Source organism: Leuciscus leuciscus (genome assembly GCF_965113295.1).
Source record: "Leuciscus leuciscus genome assembly, chromosome: 18".
Lineage (NCBI taxonomy): Eukaryota > Metazoa > Chordata > Actinopteri > Cypriniformes > Leuciscidae > Leuciscus > Leuciscus leuciscus.
This window is the reverse complement of record NC_138742.1, coordinates 2,158,669-2,181,392: the sequence shown is the minus strand read 5'-3', so window position 1 is coordinate 2,181,392 and position 22,724 is coordinate 2,158,669. Positions and strand designations below refer to the sequence as shown.

General features: G+C 39.4%; 1 protein-coding gene and 1 long non-coding RNA gene across 2 annotated transcripts in view; both read left to right on the top strand.

Annotated features, from left to right (window-relative positions):
* LOC309481069 (uncharacterized protein) overlaps positions 1-22,724 on the top strand; it is a 384,000-nt gene that overhangs the window by 292,816 nt on the left and 68,460 nt on the right.
* On the top strand, positions 306-9,325 carry LOC309481185. Its single transcript, XR_014199943.1, has 2 exons — positions 306-1,243; positions 1,400-9,325. It is a non-coding gene; the product is annotated as an uncharacterized lncRNA (long non-coding RNA).

The window sequence follows — 22,724 nt, the reverse complement described above, 5'->3', positions numbered from 1 at the left end:
TCATAGGAGTATTATATGGAATAATCAGAAAAAAATCTATCTTTATTAAGGATTGGGTTGACAAAGGTGTTCTTTTTGTTTTGGATTTGTTGAAGAAGGATGGCAGCTTTTATTCCTACAATGAATTTATCAACCTTTTTGGAGTGGATTCCTCACCTAAAGTTTATAACTGGGTTAGTAATTCTATTTCCCCTAAACTTTAGCATATGGTTAGGTCATACTGTAGCTACAGAGTATCCGTTTGTGAAATGCCCCAGTTGTCTATTGGAGGTTTGGAGCTTTCCAATGTCAAATGTAACTGTTGCGGAAAATTCAGGGTTTCTTATAATCATTCGTTTCCAAACTGTTTAATCATATGTTTCTGTGAGGTTTTCTAGCAGCTGAAGGAGGACAGGGAAGCGAGAGGCAATTTAGGTCGTAGATGAAGGCCTTTGGGTGTCTCAGGGACATAGAACAGTGTGACCTGCACCAGGGGGTAGAAACCAGTCCGAACTAGCTGAAGATAGGGGGTATCTTTCTGGAAATTTACAAGAAACCTGGAAGGAGGAGTTCTTTTGCCAAGAAACTGTATAAAATGTCTATGTTTTATTATGTCTAATAGGTATTCTATTTCAAAGCTGGGTGGCTGCGGCTTTTGTGAAAAGAATCCTCATTGAAATAAACCTTTTCTCTTTATTACAGTTTTGTCTCTTGAAAGTTTCTTACACCTCTGATGCTGTTTGATATTAACTATTGAAAATTGCCATTACAACTTGGTGTCAGAAACGTGGGATCCTGTGCGGACTCTTCTTCTCCTGGTCCTGAGAGCGGGTATGACGGAAATTGCGCAATCACGGCAGCACCAGGCGGCCGTCTCATACCTCGACGGTTTGAGATAGAAACTCAACAGGTTACGAGAGAGAGAGCCAACACCCGCGTCAGGACCAGTGGAAGAACTCCCACCAGGATCAAGAAAGAATCCGCGGCAATTACAGAAAAGAGAAAGCATCTCTGGGTAAGAAACGGCAGAATTGTTTTATTGATGTTAAGTGTGATTTGATAATTGTGAGTGAACATGAACCATGTTGGCTGAGTTTGCTTTGGGTACGAGCGAGAGGTGATTGAGTAATCACAATTTTTGGGGAAGAAATTGAAGTAGCTTCGGATCGGTTTCTGCCACACTCAGCTCGTTAGTGGACGGAAGTACCACTGGTGATTCAGGGAAATCACAGGTGCTGGTTAATTAGTTTTGCTCAAAGTCTCTGTAACCCGAAGAAATCTTGCAAAGGTGGACGGAAGAGCCACGCCGGATTAATTAGGTGAATAGTAGATTTTGAGTAAAACATAATTACAAAAGTAGTTAGTTTTACTCAAAATCTCTGTAACCTGAGAAATTTTTTTTTACAAGTGGACGGAAGAGCCACATCAAATCAGAATTAATAGAGCGCTAGAAAGTGCTTAGGCCTATGGGAAGATTTTGAGTAAAACATAATTACAAGAGCACGGCATATTTGCTGAAACCCGACCGGTTTTGGGTGGAATAAAATCGGGTCTGTCGAAGACGTTTGACAGATACTAAGACACGTGTCGAAAGATTAAAATCCAGAAGGGAGATTCAGCCAAAATGGGGTCATCTAACAGTAAATTAGATCATTTTTATACACCAATTTTCTGTCAAATGAGAAATAATTATGGTGGTAAATGTATGGTTGACATACAGAAACTGATCAAATTTCACGATTTTCCCGAAGCGGGGACCTTGAGTAAAATAAGACTAAATATAGTAAAAGAGTCAGTAGAAAAGAACGAGGGAAAACAGAGTAGCTGCTGTGTGTGTGTTAAACATGAGTGCAAAGAATGTGAACAGACAATAATGTGTTGGGTGGAAGAGGCTGACAGGCGAGAACGAGAGCAAATACAAAAAGAATTGGCATGTAATGTTGAGAATGTTGTGTGTGTAAAAACAGTTCCACTGGAACAGAATGCTACTAATGAACCGAATGTATGTGCTTTTCCACATGTGACTGAGGTGGCAACGGCTCCGCCGCCTGCCTACAATACAGCTCACTACCCAGTAGCAGAGATACCGGCCCTCAGGCTGGACCTCGATCTGGACCGCTTTCCACCAGCCCCGAGAACAGCCCAAGAAGCACGACTTGCAGAAGCACGAGCACAAATTGAACTGGCAGAGGCAGCCCAAAGAGCAGCGCAGGCAGAGGCAGATGCAAGAGCAGCGCGAGGGGGGGCAGAGGCCGCAGAGCGAGTGGCACACAGACTAACAGCGCAGTTTCATGCACAGTTACACGGGCGTTTGAGTGCAACGCTGCGGCACGCTACTCACGCTGAAGAGGACAGAAAGGAGAAGAAAGAACCCCTCACAATGGTGGTTATGCAACAACGACGACCTAAACAACCCAACAAACCTGCATCTTCCTGCTCAAAACCTGCTAACCGAAAAGGACAGAGAGGAAGAGCTGCTGGAGCTGGAAAATTGAACTGTTATGTTTGTGCCACAAATGCCCACTCGCTCCGAGACTGTACAAAATGTAGAGTGTGCAAGAAGGACGGACACTGGAGCAGCGCGTGTCCCACCATGAAGTCGGATTGAACCGAGGGGGCTGGAGAGCGGGACGGAAAGAGTCTGGCTTTGGGGAGCCAATCTTTGGCTGCAGCAAAGGGAAGTGAAAATATTTTTACTAAAACATACACACACGACGCACACACAAACACATACACTGATTTTCTTTCTGCTATCTGCAATGAAAAAACTGCTTGCAAATCTTTTTGTGTGTCTGATGATACTTTGAGCAGTGCTGTGTGTGATGAGCGTGTGAAACTATACAAAAGCACAGGGTTTTCTGAAATGCCTATTTATCCTTTACGGTTTAAAGGGGTAGTTATTGACTTTTTAGTAGATTCTGGTGCAAGCCTGAGCACATTACGACCATGTGATTTACCATGTGTTCCAATTTTAACCGGGAAAGTGTTTGAGAGCACTTCGGCCTCTGGCCATTTGATTTCTGACCGGTTAACAGAGCCGTTAGAGTGCGAAACGGAGGGCGAACGCTTTTTCAAACATGAATTTGTGTGGTCTCCCGGTTGTCCCGCACCTCTGATGGCTCGTGATTTAATGTGTAAATTAAATTTGTCCCTCTGTGCTGATTCCTATGGAATTAGCATTGAGGAGACACCACAAATTACTTGTTCCAAATTCGAGCCGAAGTGGGCTTATGAATGGCAGGTGACAGATGTTGATTGGGCAGAGAAAATTTTGAAATTGGCAAAGGCTCGAACAAACCCAGTCGACACAGAGTTTATGACAAATGATAAAATGCATTGTACATCACATGTCGTAACAGAGCGAGATTCAGATTTTGAAAAGATGTGGTTTAATTCTGTGGAGAATGAAAGTGTGAAGTTTGACCAGATTTTCTGGACAGAGAGTGTGTGCGCATTGGCTGCAGTGTTGACAGAGTCAGAAAGCTTGTTATCTTATGTCAGAGAACACCGCCTGCCACTTATCTGTCTCCAAGGCCATAAGCCAGCAGTGGAGAGATGTGGGCCTTTTTGTAAAAGAATGTTTATCAGCCACAGACTGGGTGAGAGTTGACACACACACAGCAGAGAGTCAGAGTATGGGGGCATTTAAATCAAAATGTGACTTTGAGGTGGGGGTTCAGAGAAATGTGACTGCTATTGGGAAAAATGTGACAGGACAGGGAGAGGGGGATATTTCTGCCTCAGAAATTGATATTTCTTTGGCACAAATATCACCAAACTTGTGGGAAAAAAACAAATATGATGTGGGGCTGATAAAAGGTTGTGAGCCAGTTGTAATCACACCAAAATCTGATTTCAGACCATGTAAGGCACAATATCCACTGAAACGTGAAGCAATAGAGGGTATAAAACCGGTGTTTGACGCTCTATTGAAAGAGGGTGTAATTAGGCCTTGTGATGGTTCACAAGTTAGAACCGAAATTAACCGAACTCATATCTTATGTTGATGACCTTTTGATCTGTTCAGTGAATGAGTCTGTTTGAAGGACTGACACTGTGACTCTCCTGAAGCATCTTGAAAGGGAGGGACATAAGGTCAGCCTTTCAAGTTTGTGAAACAGGAAGTGACATTCCTGGGGCATGTTATCAAACCAAACAGCAAAGCACTGTCACGGAAAAGGGTGCAGGGCGTAAAAGAAGCCCCAAAGCCTGAAACAAAAAACAGTTGCTGTCATTTTTGGGGATGTGTGCTTACTGTCGTACATTCATTCCCAATTATGCCATTTTAGAACAGCCTTTACGAGCCCTGACAACAGGGAAAGGGTTGAAGTCATGTGACAGACTTGTTTGGACAAGTGAAGCTGAGACAGCATTTGATAACATGAAAGCACAATGAGATATCTCGATTGTTAGGCCTTCTGGTTGTAGACCATCCATTGTGCAGATGGTTGATGAAAAGCATGACCTTATGACTTCTGTTCTCCTGTAGACGCATGGTGACCGATGAGAAGGTAGCCTATTTTCAACAAAACTCGACCCCGTGGCAGCGGGATTGCCACACTGTCTCCGGGCGGTGGTGGTAGCTGAACTGGCCCTCAATGGCCTCAAGAGAGTTTGTAGGCTATGCTGATCTGACTTTAGGGGCCTCACATTTGGTGTCTTTGATTTTGCAGGAGCAGAGAACGTCACATTTGTCTACAGCTCGATTGAGGTATCATAAAATTTTGTTTGACATGCCAAATGTCACTGTTAAAAGGTGTGCACACCGCGTCCAGATTTGTTGGACGTTCCGCTTGATAATTGTGACAATGTCCTTTTTGTGGATGGATCTGCGTCGAAAGATCCACAAACAGGACAAAATAACGTGGGCTATGCGGTGACGACTGAATTTGAAACTGTAAGATCTGGCAAATTACCATGTCATTACTCTGCACAGGCAGCTGAATTAGTCGCTTTGACTGAAGCATGTAAACTGATGACTGACAAGTGTGTAACGATTTACACAGACTCGCGTTATGCTTTTGGGGTCAAGGATGACTTTGGTGCTCTGTGGAAGCACAGAAATTTTTTTAAGTCAGACGGACGACCAATACTGAACGCTACGTTAGTATCTGACCTTTTGGAGGCCATTATGCTGCCAGACAAGATTGCAATTTGTAAATGCGCAGCGCATATTAATGATAAAAGTTTCGTATCAACAGGCAACGCCAGAGCAGATATGGCTGCGAAAGCAGCAGCAGCAAACCAGACTGAAGCTGATACCAGTGGCGCCACCTGCGTACAAGTTGACAATAACCTTAACAATGACATTTCTCCTTGTTTACAGAGCATACAGTCTTTTTCCACAGGAGCTGAGAAAAACAAATGGAAGACGGAAGGCTGCAGCCTTGTTGATGATGTATGGAGATCTGTTGGTGGACAGCCATGTCTGCCTAGTCATTTTTTTTGTTTTGTTTTTCTTGCATTACGCTAAATTAATGCATGGGTGGGACCATGCATTAAAAGAGGGGATGATTATGCAAATGAGGGAATTGTGGTTTACCAAAGGTTTCACAATATATGCTGAGAATTTTGAGCAAAAGATGTGTGATTTGCACCGCATATAACATTGCACGGGGCATTAAAACACCACTGGCAAGTCAGCCAGCCCCAGACGGGCCATTTGAATATTTAATGATTGATTTCATTGAACTAACCCCGTGTGGAAAACAGAAATATTGTTTGGTAGTCGTGGATATGTGGTCACGATGGAACACACTGTGCCTAACACGCTGCCAGCGGGGGCGCTGTTGAGCGTGAAAACCAGACGGTAAAGAACAAATTGACAAAATGCTGTGAAGAAACAGGGCTCTCGTGGGTGAAAGCACTCCCCATTGTACATGAGAATGAGAAAGAGAGTCAAAACTAATTTGAGCCCATTTGAAATTCTCTTTGGTAGACCACCATTCATGGGTATAACAGGGGAAAGAAGGAGGCTTCCATCGACAGATGTGTGTGAGAATGAAATGTTGAATTACTGCAAAGAGATGTCGTGTTTGTGATCTAACAGTTCTGTGCAGGTGAAAGAAGCTCTCTCTAAGAGCAAGGTAGCAGAGACGTTCCTGCACAAAATCAGACCGGGTGATTACGTGGTGATTCGAGACCTCAGGAGGAAGAGCTGGAGGGCAAACGGTGGCTGGGACCGTTCCAAGTCTTGCTGATCACGCATACGGCGGTGAAGGTCGGCGAGCGAGCTACGTGGGTGAATGCCAATCACTGCAGGAGAGTTCCATCCATATCAGGAGAGCAACAGGAGGAGGAACCCCGACGACAAACAACAACAACAACGGTGAAACCTCTCGTGCTGCCAGGGCCACCCGAGATCGAACGGGCCTCTGGAGAGGAGCTGGCCTGGATGAGAGACGAGGGGACAAGCAAAGGACAGACCGAGACCATTTAAAACTGGGTGGTCAGACTGCAGAATTAAAACCAACCACGAAGAAATCAACTTTAAGTGTCCATTCGATAAACCGTATCAAAGTTCACCGGTGGCAGTTTGGGTTTGTGGTAATATCATATCACCGTTTGGAAAAAGGACTGGTCAGGGTGCTGTTATCCAGCTTTAATGAATGTGGGAACTTCTGTGTATCTGCCAAACAAGGTGGTTGGAGTTAACAAAGAAAATGTTTAGTGAAAACCTTTAGAATATGTTGAATGATTTTCTTTACAACTTATGGAAATTAATGTGCTGCCAATAATAATGATGAAGATTATGATTTGGCTGTTGTGATTGAATCCACACTGGTGGACTGTAAAAGAATACAGAGAACTGCTTATCAGTGGCTGTGTTTACATTCCTGATTAGGACACACTGCTTCAAGGGTGTGCAGTAAGTTGGAGCTGTTTGCAAGCTCAATGATCAAACTATAGGCAAAGAGAAAACAGTGTTTTAATTATGGTCAGCGGGGCCATTTAGCCTGTAATTGTTAATAGACACTCAGAAAAGAAAGTGATAACGTGAAAGTGACGTGTATTAATGTGGGTTTGAAAGTAGAACAGTAATTAAATGACGATATTAAAGTTTTCGTCTGAGAAAGAACTAAGAATGTGAATGCAGTGCTAAAGAAAGTGAAAAGAACGTACGAGTAAGTGAGGTAGAAAAGAAAGTTTAAGGAAAGTTAATAGATGGAAGTCGTAAGAAGATTGGAGGATGCAGAAGGAACTAGCATGTAGGGAAAGATGAGAAGAAATATAGTGAAATGTATGTTATGAAAATAAAATTTCTGATAGAATTTATGGAACTATTATGTCAAGTTAAGTGGCATAAAGATGAGGAATGAACAAAGGCAGAATGGGGAAGAATTGTATTTTAGTGGTAATGTAATGTCTAACTTCCCTGATGTGGGCAAAAGACAAATATAAAAATTATGTTTATTTGAAAATAGATGTAAATTCTGGCAAAGATGCCTTACTGCTGGGCTAGAGTTAAAAGTTTAAGTGGTAGATAAAGTTTGATTTTAGAAGTTTATGAGAGTACAGTGTGCCAGTCCTAAATGCCTCAGAGTCTCTCTCATTCAATATCAGCTAAAAGCTGTTAACTGAGCCTGTGCGATTTAGGGATTGAGAGATGAGTAATATGATATTTTGTTTTTTGTGAAACAGCAGAGATAAGTGGGACTGACAAAATATTGATAACATTAAGTTGAATCTGCAGACTAACCACTTGATAGAGGAATACTGTTTCAACACAGTTTTAATGAAATTGTGAAGAGTCCTGAAACAAACAGTGAAAAGAGGAGAGCAAACGCTGTAAGCAGCTGTGCTCTGAAGCTTTGACTTCAAAGAAATGTGGAGTTTGTAAAATGTTGGGGGTATCATGTTGTTTTAATATTCCTGACTACAGTGACAACATAACCAATATCATCGAGCACATGAGGAAAGCTGTGAAAGAGCCGCCTAAAGCTACTGATAGTGAGTGGGTGGGGTGGCTGATGTCTGCATGGTCAGGGTGGTTTTATAGAATAATTCAAACTGTCTTGCCAATTGTGGGTATGGGATTGCTGATTCTGTTTTGTTTACCATGCATTATGAAGTGCCTTTCCAGCTTAGTGCAGAGATTGATCAGGGCAGGGACGGTTAGCAAGGTGACGTCAGTCCAAGCAGTGAAACTGACTCTGTACCCAATAACTGATGGAGAGCAATGTGATGATTATGACAGCGATGACATGTATGCAGACATGAGTTAAATGTGTTTTCCTTTGCCTTTCTGGGACCATGAAAGGGATTTCCTAAACTTTGATTGTTTAGGTTTTGATGTCAATGATTGACTGTTCTATTCACTGTTTTTATTATTATTATTGTTTTCATTATTTTTATTTCTTTTTCCATTTTAAGAATGATGATATGTTCAGAGGGTTAAAAGCAGTGGCCATCCGTGTTACGAGATGGCATACAAGGACAGGGTTTGAATATGAGGAGGTTTTGTATCTACTTTATCTGTGTTTTTATAGCATGTTTTGTTTTCCTACTAAATATTAATCCAACTTTTTCTTGTTTATACTGAAATGACTGAGGGTCCGACCTATAGTGTTGGGGATGCAATGACAGAGCTCGTTCGTCTAGCCCGGTTCTAGAATAAACCTTTATCTGCTTGCTGTAAAATTAAGGGTCTATCCCTGGAAAATAGCCTGAGCTTATTTCATTTTAACCTTTTTTTTCAAACTAGTTTGCCTAATAGTTTTAATTCTAATGTTTTTGCCTAATAGTTTTAATTCTAATGTTTTTGCCTAATAGTTTTAATTTGAATCTTTTTGCCTACTAAGTTTAAGGGTATGATCAGTGATATGAAATTCAGACATGAAGAGTATAACTGTGAATCAATTCTGATCTTGAAATGTAATGATGTAATGATGTTTGATCAAGAAATTAGAAGACAAGAATGAATTTTCCTTTAATACGTTTATCAGAGAATGATAAAGAGGAGGAATTTGTTGCAAAATTCAGGGTTTCTTATAATCATTCGTTTCCAAACTGTTTAATCATATGTTTCTGTGAGGTTTTCTAGCAGCTGAAGGAGGACAGGGAAGCGAGAGGCAATTTAGGTCGTAGATGAAGGCCTTTGGGTGTCTCAGGGACAAAGAACAGTGTGACCTGCACCAGGGGGTAGAAACCAGTCCGAACTAGCTGAAGATAGGGGGTATCTTTCTGGAAATTTACAAGAAACCTGGAAGGAGGAGTTCTTTTGCCAAGAAACTGTATAAAATGTCTATGTTTTATTATGTCTAATAGGTATTCTATTTCAAAGCTGGGTGGCTGCGGCTTTTGTGAAAAGAATCCTCATTGAAATAAACCTTTTCTCTTTATTACAGTTTTGTCTCTTGAAAGTTTCTTACACCTCTGATGCTGTTTGATATTAACTATTGAAAATTGCCATTACAGTAACAATTTTTGGATTAGAAGATTTCTTATTAGGAAAATCAGCTGTCATCCTAAAGCTTTTTTCAAATGGAAATTAAATGATCCTTCTCTTTCTACCATTAATATATGGACTGGCATTAATAAGTTTCTGTTACCTAACAAGTGGAAAGAGCTTCACTTTAAAACTCTACATAATTACTATCCCTGTAACTCTCTTCTTTCTAAATTTAAGTTAGACATCTCTTCAGACTGCGCATTCTGTAATTCTAATCTTGAAGCAATACCACATTTGTTTTTTGAATGTGATTATGCAAAGGAGTTCTGGGAAAAAGTAGCCTGGCTTATTTTTTCTGCTTATTACAAACTCTTTATTTTTGAGGTTGTGAATGTGCTGTTTTTGATTTGGGACTCCGGGTCAAAGGAGATGGATGACAGATTAAAACTACTTACTTTATGTGGCGAGTTTCATCTCCATAAGTGTAAAGTAACTGATTCTAAGCCCAATTTTAGACTTTTTTGTGTTGATTTGAAATTATTTTATGACTCTCTTTGTTTATCAGCTAATAAGAAAGCTGCTAAATCTTCTTTGTTGCTCAAAGAAATTATGGTTTCATTGTAAATTACTTCCTGATTTTCTTAAGATTATTTATTTATGTATTCCCATTGTTATTCATTTCTAATTACTTGTATTCTTTTTTTGTATTTGTAGTTTCTATGAATGTTTTGTTTTTTAGTAGACTATCCCTTATTTGCTGCCTTGCTTTACTTTCAGTTTACTGACTTATTTTAATTTTATTTTACTCTTTTTTGTGCTTGATACTGTATCCCCTGTGCTTTTTGTTCAATAAAAAAAAGAAAAAAAAGAAGAGGCTTCCTGAAACACTGAGACCTCGCAGCCTATTGCTTCACCCAAAGGTTCATTACTCGAAGCTTCATTCAGCATTGCTCACTAGTGACACCTAGCTACTGTGCAAATACATAGCAGACTAATTAATTAATTTTGAACCAATGTCCATTGCCTGGGTATAAAATAAAATATGTATCTTTCTCTGTCTGAATTTATTTATGCAGAGACAACTGTCACACACACAATTAATTAATTATTCATAAGTTGTTTGGATAGTGACAGTATGAACAGCAAAAGTGACACTGTGTTGAGAGCAGTGCTAATGGTGGAGGGAGTGTAATAAAGTAAACTTCAACAGAATAGTCTGGGGTGGGAAAAGTCCCTCTTCTTGGACAAAACCTCTCCAGCCACAGAGGATGCAGGGGAACATAAAAATGGCAGTGCCAGCTGGTGTAAATGAGGACACTGATGCTTCTGTTGAGCTCAGACAGGGGAGGATCTCCTCTTTCTTGCTGGTTCCATTACCAGGAAAAAGGAAGAGGTCACAAAAAGCAAACAAATCAAAAAGCAGTCCAGTCCAGATCCAAAAATACAAAGCAATCCAAATAATCCTATCTAATTAATATAACAAGACTATAATATAGCTAGGCCTACTGTCTATAATTAATAATAACAATATACTATAACTATTCTAACCTGATATAATGTAATAATATACAGCCCTAACACATATATGACACAATAACGACAATGACAATGGGAGTTCTCTAACTCTCTGGGTGCTTCTCATTTCTTATCATAGACAGTATAAGAAATGGACAGAGTCATCTCATTGGAACTCAATTGAGGCAAGTGAAGCCCATTTTCAGCGATTTTTTAGGACTTCCGTTCCTGACGCGCAGACTCAAACTGAGCTTGACGACGTAGATGTGACGTGAGCAACCCGTCTGTCTTCTAGTGGCTGTGGCATGAGAAATCTGAATCATTCCCTTCCGAATCTTGCAGAGACGGAGATCGTGAGTAGGAGGTGTCCATGAGCTAGGAGCAGGAGAAACTTTTGCTAGGTATTCTGATTAATTATTTTGTCATTTTGCCTCCACGTCTCCCCGATTGTCGCGAGCTTCTCCTCCCGTCAATACGGTAATCTCTCTACTGTGCGACAGAGAGTCGTGTGGTTATGACGCAATCGTTAGCCTATTTTTACAAAAACTGTTTTTACGGGGCCATAACGTAAGCTACAAGGTAATGGAGCATTTTATACATTGTCGTGTTTCTTTAGAAATAAATAATGGACAAATGGAGTCTTCAAACGCCTCAGATGTAAAGTTATTCGCTGTCAAAGTGACGCCAAAATGAATGGGAGTCAATGGGATGCTAACAGCAGGTGAAGTTCTGCTACAAGATGGTGGCACGCGGCCGGCTTCAACTTCCGGTCGACTTCCTTCCCGCTTGTTTCTTATTTGTGCATCCTCGTTTCCTTTCCTCGCTTCCTTTCCTCGCGTCTCAGCTCCGCCCCCTGTAGGATGCGAGGGAAGGCTGCAAGGAAAAGACGCGAGGACAGAGGAATCGAATGTAACTTTTTTTAAAACATTGGAATACTTGATCTCACTCAAGCGTCACTTCATCGCGTCATCAGCAGCGCTCAAAGGATCTGCCCTTATGTTGTTGAAGTTTGTTTATTTAAGAAATTCATAATAAATAATAATAAAGCAAGATACCCTGTTGAAATATGTGAGATGTGTGGTTTATATAAACTGCAAAGGTAAAGTATTAATTAAAATGATTGTGACCGATGTGAAGGGGGAGGAGAATTTAGACGTGCGTCACGTTTAAGTCGATAAAACTCTTCCGCATAGGATACACCTGTGTATCCTCGCTCATGACTCCTCAGGAAGCCTCCTAACTCCTCGATCCTAGACTCCTCGCGGTGCAATTAGAGAATTGAGATGTCCTTCAAGATGGCTGAGCTCGATCGGTTTCCGGGTCATAGGATGGAGGACGGAGGAGAGAGGAGACGAGGAGGGATATTGAAAAGCACCCTCTGACTCTCTGACACTACAACTGCTTCTGCTTCTCCTGCAACAGCCACAAGGTGGCGCGAGTTTCAAACCCCTTTATCCGGAAGCGACACTCAGACCGAACCGATGACGTATCCACACCATAGACAGTAAAAGAAATGGACACAGCGACCAGTGCTGCGTTCCAGTCCAAAACTGTCATGCCCTTCACTCGCAAACTTCCCTTGGTCTCGTTCACTCGGATGTACGTCATTGCGAGTGCCCACTACTGGCGGAAACTGCAATGGGCTGAACTGGAACGTCCTAAGCCCTTGATCACTTGGAATCAGCTGTGGAGTTGATTTATTATTAACATTTTTTTTTCCTTTAAGAATTTGTTTAATGCAGCATCCAAATGTTTATGTGTGTTTGGGTTGTTTTAAACAAAAAATATATATAATTAATATATCATAGAGTTGTCTGTTGTGGTGGTGATTAGATGAGATATGTGGTGACGTCACAATCGTACTGCATTGTGGGACATATAGGTGCCTGAAGTGTACATTTGAAGCAGACTCGCTCCCTCGGTCAAAATCGAGGGAACGAGGGTCTTTCCATATAAACTTCCCTCGTCCACTTCACGAAGTGGAACGCACTTCAAAATGGCGGCAGGGATTCCCCCGAGGGGAAGTGCTTAGGGAAGTTCGCAAGTGCGTGTCTAAAAGTGGACTGGAACGCAGCACAGGGAGGCGATCCAAGATGGCGCTCTAATCAGTCACATTTCGAGGAGCTCCGCAAACTCAGTTGCTTATTTTGACCTGTAATGCAGTTAGAAAGGCTTTAAGCTAATATTTTTATACCAGATCACATTTAGTTGTTGCACTGGCTGTAAAAATGGGAAAATCTGAGAAAAGAAAAAGTAGGAATGGACCTCAAGCCGCTGCTAATGCTAACAAAACTGTTAATGAGGCCCGCCAAGAACTTACGATGGACAACATGCACGACTACTTAAACCATGACACTGTCTCCACAGAATTCATGCTGTGCGAGGAAGAATTCCCCTGTCTTCCAGAAACCCCATGTAAGTCCCCTGCCATCAAACAGCGCAAGACCGAGAGCGCTGACACAACTGCCATCCTCTCACAAATCGGGGAACTTTCGAGGCTGATAAATAATCGTTCGGATGCTTTGGTAAAGATGGTAGGGGAAAACTCACGTGTGATCGCTAGTATGAAAGAAACGATCACTGAAAATACCAGGCAGATCTCTGGAGTGAAAGATGTTATTGACTTTATGAGTGCTGAAGTAAAAGATTTGAAATCCAAAATCGGCGCGACTGAGTCACTAGCCAAAAGAGTCGAGTTTAACTCGCATGAACAGGAGAAACGGCTTATGCACATTGAGGCGGCTTACTCACGACGATCGAGTCTTAGAGTTCATGGGGTACCTGAAAGTGAACGAGAAGATGTCAGGGAGAAGATCATCGACGTTTGCCAGCATCTTCTGCCAGACGCGAAAGACAAACTCGCGGATGTCGTGGACACCGTTCATCGCTTAGGTCGCAAACGGCTGAACGATAGCAAGCCCAGAGGAATCATCGTCCAGTTTACCTCTCGTTTTCAACGCGATGCGGTCTGGCGTGCAGCTAAAGATTCGAGTTTTCTTAAAAACAACAACCTGAAAATATCAGAGGATCTGTCTACAGCGGATAGAGAACGAAGAAACAAGCTATGGCCCGTCGTGGAAAAGGCGAGAAAAGAGAACAAGCGAGCTTACTTTGTGGGTGGAAGGGCTTTTGTAGAGGGATCTGAAATATTCCCTCCTGACTGATGTGTCTCTCGTTTATTATTATTGTCTCTTGACATTAATATTGCGTCCACCCTTTTGTTTGGCTGGTTGAAGCTCTCCGATACAGTTCTTCCCAGGACACTGAAGACACTCATCTGGCGGTACTAACGTTACACTCATGATTATTGTGCAAGGCGTTAAAAAATTCTGCCTTTCACATGGTTTAAATAGTTCTATTTTAGAGCGTTTTACAGTTTGTTGTGATGTATATTGGGACGTTCTTCTAGTAGCCTATGCTTCAGACATGTGTTGTCTGGCTTGTATTATAATACAGTCTCCTAATAGCCTAAACGATCTGGTATTATACTTTTATGTTCTAAATTTTATTTAAAGTAATATTTAATTGGCATTTCATACTGTATCTTAATATATTCTTCATTATTTTGGAGTTGCGGTTCTCATTCTAGTGTTAAATTCTTGACCGGTTAAAGTTTTGTACAACAAGTTATTTGTTCTGCTTTATCTAGGTCTATTTGACTTTTCTTTTGTTCTTTTTTCTTCTTCAATCTCCCTTCTTCCACTTCATGTCTTTATCTGTTGTTTCCTTAAATGCTAGAGGGCTAAGAAATCTCACTAAGCGAAAAGCTATTTTCTTATATCTCAAACAATTTAAATCTGATTTTTGTTTTCTCCAAGAGTGTCACTCAACTGTAGAGGATCTTAATTTCTGGAGGTCACAATGGGGACTGGACATATGGATGTCTCGTGGTACGACGCATTCAGCCGGGGTATGCATCTTAAAAAATCAGTTTAAAGGGAAGGTGTTACTTAATGTAAGTGATTTAGATGGACGTTATATCTGTCTCGTTACTGAAATCTCAAATTTGAAGTGTATTCTTGTCTGTGTTTACGGTTTTAACCAGCAGAAAGAAAATGAAGCCTTGATTAGTCGTTTAGAGAAACATGTGTTAAAATTATTGACTAAATACCCAAATTCCATGCTTATTTTTGGTGGAGATTTTAATGTGGCTTTAGATAGCAGCATAGACAGATGGCCTCCAAAACTCCCTGACAATTCTAGTTTATACTTGAAAATGTTTATGCAAAGATTCTCTTTGATCGATAGTTGGAGAGTGTCACATCCCTCTCAAAAGATGTTCAAGTAATAATTCTCTCTCCTCCCAGTCCCGAATTGACATGTGGCTTATTTCTAAAGAATTATGCAATACATCTACTGATATTTTGCCATCACCATTTTCTGACCACAAGAGTATCTTCATTCGTACCCATTTTCTTGCCCCTGATAATGTGCGTGGTTTTTCTTCTTACTGGAAACTTAACAACTCCATTCTCTCTTACAGTGAAGTAGAAAATGAAATTAATAAGCTAATTAACAAAAATTGGAATAAAGCAAAAGAGGAGAATAGTTACTGCAGCAATTGGGAATTTACTAAATATGAAATTGGCAAATATCTTAGGAAATTTAGCACTGATTTGGCAAAAAAGAAAAAAACTGATGAAAATTCCATTATATGCAAAATCACCAATTTTTTATCTAAACATGTGGCTGATTTACTTGATTGTGAAAAAGCAGAATTGGTTGAATTACAGTGCAAATTGGACAACATATATAAACATAAAGCGGAAGGGGCGTTTATTAGATCACGCAGAAAATGGATTGAAGAGGGTGAACAAAACTCTGCATATTTTTTCAGATTGGAAAGACAGCAAGCTAAAAACAACCAAATTCAAAAACTAATGATTAACGGTAATATAAGTGATGACCCTAAAAGTATCGCAAAGTTCTGTTCCAAATTTTATAGTGATTTGTATACTTCTAAATTTTCCAAACAACATATGAATGATTTCTTTAAATCACTACCTAATGTAAACCAGTTAAGTAATTTAGATAGTAACTTTTGTGACGCCTCTATCACATTAAAGGAGGTAGAGGAGGCTATTAACTGTTTAAAAGCCAACAAATCTCCCGGAACAGACGGACTCAGCTCAGAATTTTATAAGCTATTTAGTCATAGTATAGCTCCATTCTTGTTAAAGGTGTATGAGGAAAGTATAGAAAAAACATTACTTCCAGCCACATTATGTCAAGGATTAATAACTCTTATCCCAAAATGTAATAAAGATCCCCTCTTAATTGACAATTGGCGTCCAATTACACTATTAAATAATGATTATAAAATAATAGCTTCAGTCCTAGCAAAAAGATTAAAATATGTTTTGAACTCTATAATTGATGAAACACAGTCAGGATTTATGCAGAAAAGACACATTTCTAATAATATTCGGCTAGTACTAGATATGTTAGATTATTCAGAATTAATTGATAGTGATGATGGTTTTATTTTTTTTTTAGATTATTACAAAGCCTTTGACACTTTGGAACACAAATTTTTATTTCAGGCTCTTCAAAAAAATTGGCTTTGGCGATTCCTTTTGCAGGATGATCCAAATGCTATACATAAACGGAAACAGCTCAATTAAATTAAGTAATGGTACTTCACCTAGATTTTTTTTAAAACGAGGAGTTAGACAAGGATGTCCAGTTTCCCCTTACCTATTCCTAATTGAAACACAGTTCCTTAGCACACATATCAATAGTAGTCCTTTAAAGGGTATCACAATTGGCAATACTAAAATAAAAATGAGTCAATTAGCGGACGATACAGCTTTATTTTTAAATGATTCGTCACAAATTTCAGTGGCTTTGGATATTCTTAAGTCCTTTTCTAAAGCATCTGGATTAAATCTAAATTTGAATAAATGTGAATTGCTACCAATTAAAAATTGCTCTCTTTCTTCAATTCAGAATATTACTGTTAAAAATAGGGTAACATATCTAGGTATACAAATTACTAAAGATGAATGTAGGTGTTCAGCAAACTTCAAACCTATCATTACCAAAACACAAAAAAAAATGCAATTGCTGGTTACAAAGAGATCTGTCCTTAAAAGGCAGAACGCTGCTCTCTAAGGCAGAGGGTCTGTCTCGGCTGGCCTATGCAGCTCAGTCTCTGTTTGTGGACAAGCCCACTTCTAAATTAATTAATGAGATCTTAATAAAATTCTTATGGAAAAATAAGTCCCATTATATGAGAAAATCAGTCATATTAAATTCTTATAATAATGGTGGTCTGAATTTTATTGATTTTGACTCCCTCAATAATACATTTAAAATTAATTGGCTGAATCAGTACCTAACCAAACCATCTTCTATTTGGAATGTTTTTCCTCAACTGGTTTTTTCACGACTTGGTGGCATTAATTTTCTCTTAATGTGTAATTATGATATATCCAAACTCCCTATCAAACTCTCCAACTTTCATCGTCAGGTTCTCTTAGCATGGGCTTTAATTTATAAACATAACTTTTCACCACAGAGATGTTTTATTTGGAACAATAAGAACATTTTATTCAAGAATAAATCTCTATTTTATGATAATTGGTTCAGTAATGGGTTATTTCTGGTGGAGTAGTTGTTTAATAAGCAAGGTCTTTTGTTCAGATACTCTGAATTTCTTTCCGAATACCAAATACCAATAACCCCAAAAGAATTTGCCACAGTAATGGGTGCTATTCCTTCTGGTTTATGTATGCTTTTTAAAAACTGTAATTACGTTTCCCCAGTATCTACTGCATCCTTTCCCAAACCTTGTGATACCCCTGTTGGTCAAATCTGTTTCTCTGAGTCGAAAGCTAAAAACTATAAAATAAGATCTTTATTTCTTAAGGATTTGATTTCTGCTCCACCTGTTATTTCCTTTTGGAATAATTTGTTTGTTAACCTTAATTGGAAAAAAATCTGGTCTTTACAACAGAAATTCTTTCTTACAAATAAAGTGAAGGAAATTTCCTTTAAGCTCATACACAGGTTCTATCCTGTTAAGAAATTTTTACAAAGATTTAAATCTGACATTGAGCTAACATGCTCTTTTTGTTTGAATTCTGATGAAACAGTGGTTCACTTATTTTGGTCATGTCACTATACTCAGAAGTTCTGGAATGATATTGGTATATTTGTTAAATGTAAAATTTTGCCAGGCTTCTCAATACATATGAGGAACATTATATTTGGTTATTTTGACTCAGACCCCACAAACGAAAATAGCTGTTTTGTTATTAATTTAATTTTTTTCCTGAGCAAATTTTACATTCACAAATGCAAATTTACAAACTGTAAGCCTGTCTTCTCTGTCTTCTTAAAAGAGTTGGAAAATTATTTAAATATGATTTCAGTATCTACTAATAAGAAAGCTATAAGGACTGTTAGGATTTGCACTACCTTTGATCTCTTCATGTGAACATTTTATGTGATGTAATGGCCCTCTTCTTCTTTTTTTTTTTTTTTCTGGTTTTTTTTTTCTTTTTTTTCTTTTTTTCTCTTTCTTCTTTTTTGTGGTTGTCTCATTTATTATTGTTGTGATTGATATTATGTGATGTATACTTTCTCTTTGTATGTTCCCGTTATCAGCAATAAAAAAAAAGAATAAAAAAAAATGGACACAGCGACCCCATTGGAACTCAATTGAGACAAGTGAAGCCCATTTTTAGCCATTTTTAGCACTTCCGTTTCTGACGTGCAGACTCAAACCGAGCAAAGCGTTACACGGACCACGTGAGCAACCCGTCTGTCTTCTAGTAGCTGTGCCAAGAGAAATCTGAATCATTCCCTTCCGAATCTTGCAGAGACGGAGAGTGTGAGTAGGAGCTGTCCATGAGCTGGAGCAGGAGAAACTTTTGCTAGGTATTCTGATTAATTATATTGTAATTTTGCCTCCACGTCCCCCCGATTGCCCGCGAGCTTCTCCTCCCGTCCATACGGTAATCTCTCTACTGTGCGACAGAGAGTCGCGTGGTTATGACGCAATCGTTAGCCTACTTTTACAAAAACTGCTCCTACGGGGCCATAACATAAGCTACAAGGTAATGGAGCATTTTATACATTGTCGTGTTTCTTTAGAAATAAATAATGGACAAATGGAGTCTTCAAACGCCTCAGATGTAAAGTTATTCGCTGTCAAAGGCTACGTTCACACTGCAGGCTGAAACGACCCAATTCCGATTTTTTTGCCCCTATGCGACCTGTATCTGATCTTTTCATGACAGTCTGAACGACACAGATCCGATCTTTTCAAATGCGACCCAGGCCACTTGGGTATGTGGTCCCAAATCCGATACATATCCGATCTTTTCAAATGCGACTTCAGTCTGAACGGCCAGGTCGCATGTATCCGACCTGCACGTCATTGATACGCGAAAAACGTCATAATTCTACGTTGAAGTAGTCGTCGGTTTGAAAACGGACTGCATATTCGTCGAGCTGAGGTAAATCTGCCGAACGGGTCGACCTCGACGAGCCCGTTAATAAAAAAAAAAAGAAAAAAAAAAGCCCACGGCCATTATATATACGTTATGTTAACTTATTTGTGCTGAATCTGATATTAGATAGGTCAGCGGCTGCTGTCTGGCTCTTGTGTAACGGTCGCTGCGCGCGCTCGTGTGTGTGTGTGTGTGTGTGTGTGAGAGAGAATCACAGTTAAAGTTTAGCTACTTCCGCAAACAACAAGTGACGTCGTTGACCGTTGAGTACTCTTCTGCGCATGCGGGTCACTTCTGGGTCATTTCACGTTCACACAGGAGATCACAAAAGGTCGCATTTAATTGGAAATGTGAACGGCCTTGCAAAAAAATCGAATTTTTTCAAAAAATCGGAATTGAGCATTAAGCCCTGCAGTGTGAACGTAGCCAAAGTGACGCCAAAATGAATGGGAGTCAATGGGATGCTAACAGCAGGTGAAGTTCTGCTACAAGATGGTGGCACGCGGCCGGCTTCAACTTCTGGTCGACTTCCTTGCCGCCTGATCCACACAAACCGAGGCCTCGTTTGTTATTAGTCACGTGATTTTCACGTTAACAACACAAGCCTTGAATCGCGGCTTCATCTGGCACGCCCATTTTTTCTCGACACAAGCTCCTGTCTTGTATGTATTTGCAAGGAGGCATTAATCGTCTCTATTATGTTTATTGAAGAGCCGCATGGAACCACAATACTGTCTTCAGCTTGTTTACATAAGGGCCGCTTATTCACTTTCAGAAGTCGATTGCCGAGTTCACGCGCGTGATCATAGCAACTAAACCTATGCGCGTGAACTCGGCAATCGACTACTTTGGACTTCAACCGAAAACAGGATGTAAACACAGGTATTTGCGCTGGCTTAAATAACATCATTTTTATACATATCTTTCACATCTACTGCAGTCAGATTCACCGTGTTCACTCAGAAGGAATCACTCACATTTTCTGTGCACTTGTAATGACACATCAAGGATGTCAAGAGGCTAAAAGCAGGTTTACTACTTGCCCCATTGAAGTCAACAGGGTGCAAATTTTAAAAATAGAATAACTCGGTGTAGGCAACCCCGATTTTTGTTGTTGTTCTCTGTATTGACAGCACTCCAAATGTACAAAAAAATGAGCTCAATGTTAAAATTGACCGGAGTTCTCCTTTAAGCCATTTTTGCTTGCATATAAGATAAGGAAATTAACAACATGTTCAAGGGACATCCGCTTTGGGTTTTCATAATAAAAGATAACCTCTTTGAGAATGAAGGTGTGGGTCACATGTAGGGCCAAAAACAAAAGCACTTAAATTAGCCCAAAATCTATTGGTTACATTACGTTCACAAAATAAATGGGTGACAGTTTCCTCAACAAAACCACAAAAAGAGCAAGTCTCATCAATATCAGAATATTTAGAAATAGAAGAGTTAACAGGATAGATTTTATGAAGGATTTTATAATGAATTTCCTTAACTTTGTTGGATACACAAAATTTACTAGGCAAAAGCCAGGCCTTTCTCCAGATTACGTTTGTTACAAGGGATCCCCAATAGAATTGACCCCTTGGAGTAACCTTTCTCTTCATCTGAAAAATTGAGCAAATATGTCTGTTGTTGCATTTTCGATCTAAAAAATCTATCTCGCCCGCAAGCGTAAAGCCGGATAAACACTATTACCTTTACTGAAGTTAAGGTGATTTTTAATTAGCTGAATTAAACCTGCTGGGATAGCTTTTATCAAGGAATTATATTCCTTTGGTGGAACTGGAAAGTTATGGTGATTCAAAAATTGCTTGTAAGTTAGAATATGACCAGAATCATCAAAGACAGATAGAATGCAATTAAAATTATTGCTAAACCATCTAGGGAAAAAGAGAGATTTATTTCTAATGGTTATATCCGCGTTATTCCAAAGGAGAACTTTGTGGGGGGAAAAGCAATGGACAAAACACAATTTCCACGAAAGAAGGCATTGCTGATGAAAGTTAGATAAGGAAATGAGTAACTTGCTAGGTAAAAAGTTACACTTTAAAAGACAGGCCACCCAGTTTGTTAAAGATATTATTAGGAATGAAAAACCATAACGACACTGGATTCACAAGGCATCTTTTCAGCCAGTTTACTTTAAAGGTGTTTCTAGTATCAGCAAAATCTAAAAAGTCAAGGCCGCCTTCACCTCTGGAATTAGAGAGTACTTCTCTTTTCAGTTTGTGAGGCCTATTTTTCCAAATAAAATCCAAAAATATTTTGTTAATTTCCCTTATAGCTTTATCACTGATAAACAAAGAAAGAGCAGGGTATACAAAGCGAGAGAGCCCTTCCACCTTAGATAAAAGGACTCTACCGTATAATGAGAGATCTCTCTGAAGCCAGATGTTGAAGACGTTTTTAGTTTTTGTCATTTTATCAGAAAAGTTTAAAAAATGTCTGGTAACTGGATTTTTAGTGATATTGATACCTAGATATTTCACACAGTTTTTAACTGGGATCCCCTCCAATGATGTCTCATCTACATCATGAATTGAGATAATTTCACACTTTGAAATGTTAAGTTTTAGACCCGAAGCACATGAAAATTGTTCCACCAATTCCAGAGCATTAGGTAACTGTTTTTTATCCTCCAAGAATAGTGTGGTGTCGTCAGCTAGCTGTGTAATTTTAAACTCTCGATTAAATATAGAGATTCCTATCAAACTTTCATTTTGGTTGATCCTTAGACAAAGTAGTTCAGTGGCTAAAAGAAATAAAAACGGGGAGATTGGACAGCCCTGTCTGACTCCACGATGGATCTCAAACCTTTTGGACGTATCAAAGTTAACGATCACTGAACTGTTAATATCTCTATAAAACATGGTTACAGTATCAATTAATGATTTACCGAATCCAAATAACTCAAGAGTGCGAAAAAGAAATTTGTGTTCTAAAGAGTCAAAAGCTTTTTGAAAATCAAGAAAAAGTATGAGACCATCTGACTGAATTAAATTAGAGTAATCCAGCACATCTAATACTAACCTTATATTATTAGATATGTGACGGCCTTTCATGAATCCCGACTGAGATTCTGAAATAATGTTATTTAGACCAGAACATAATCTTTTAGCATAAACAGAGGCTAACATTTTATAATCTAATGTTAACAGAGTAATAGGCCGCCAATTGTCAATTAATAAAGGGTCCTTGCTTGACTTGGGTATAAGGGATATAACTCCCTGTTTCATTGTAGAGGTCATTTCTCCCTGACTGATGCATTCCTTATACATATGAAATAAAGGCAATTTAATAAACTCCCAAAAGTGAAGATAGAATTCTACGGAAAGCCCGTCAATACCGGGGGATTTACCTTTTTTCATTGAGTGCAG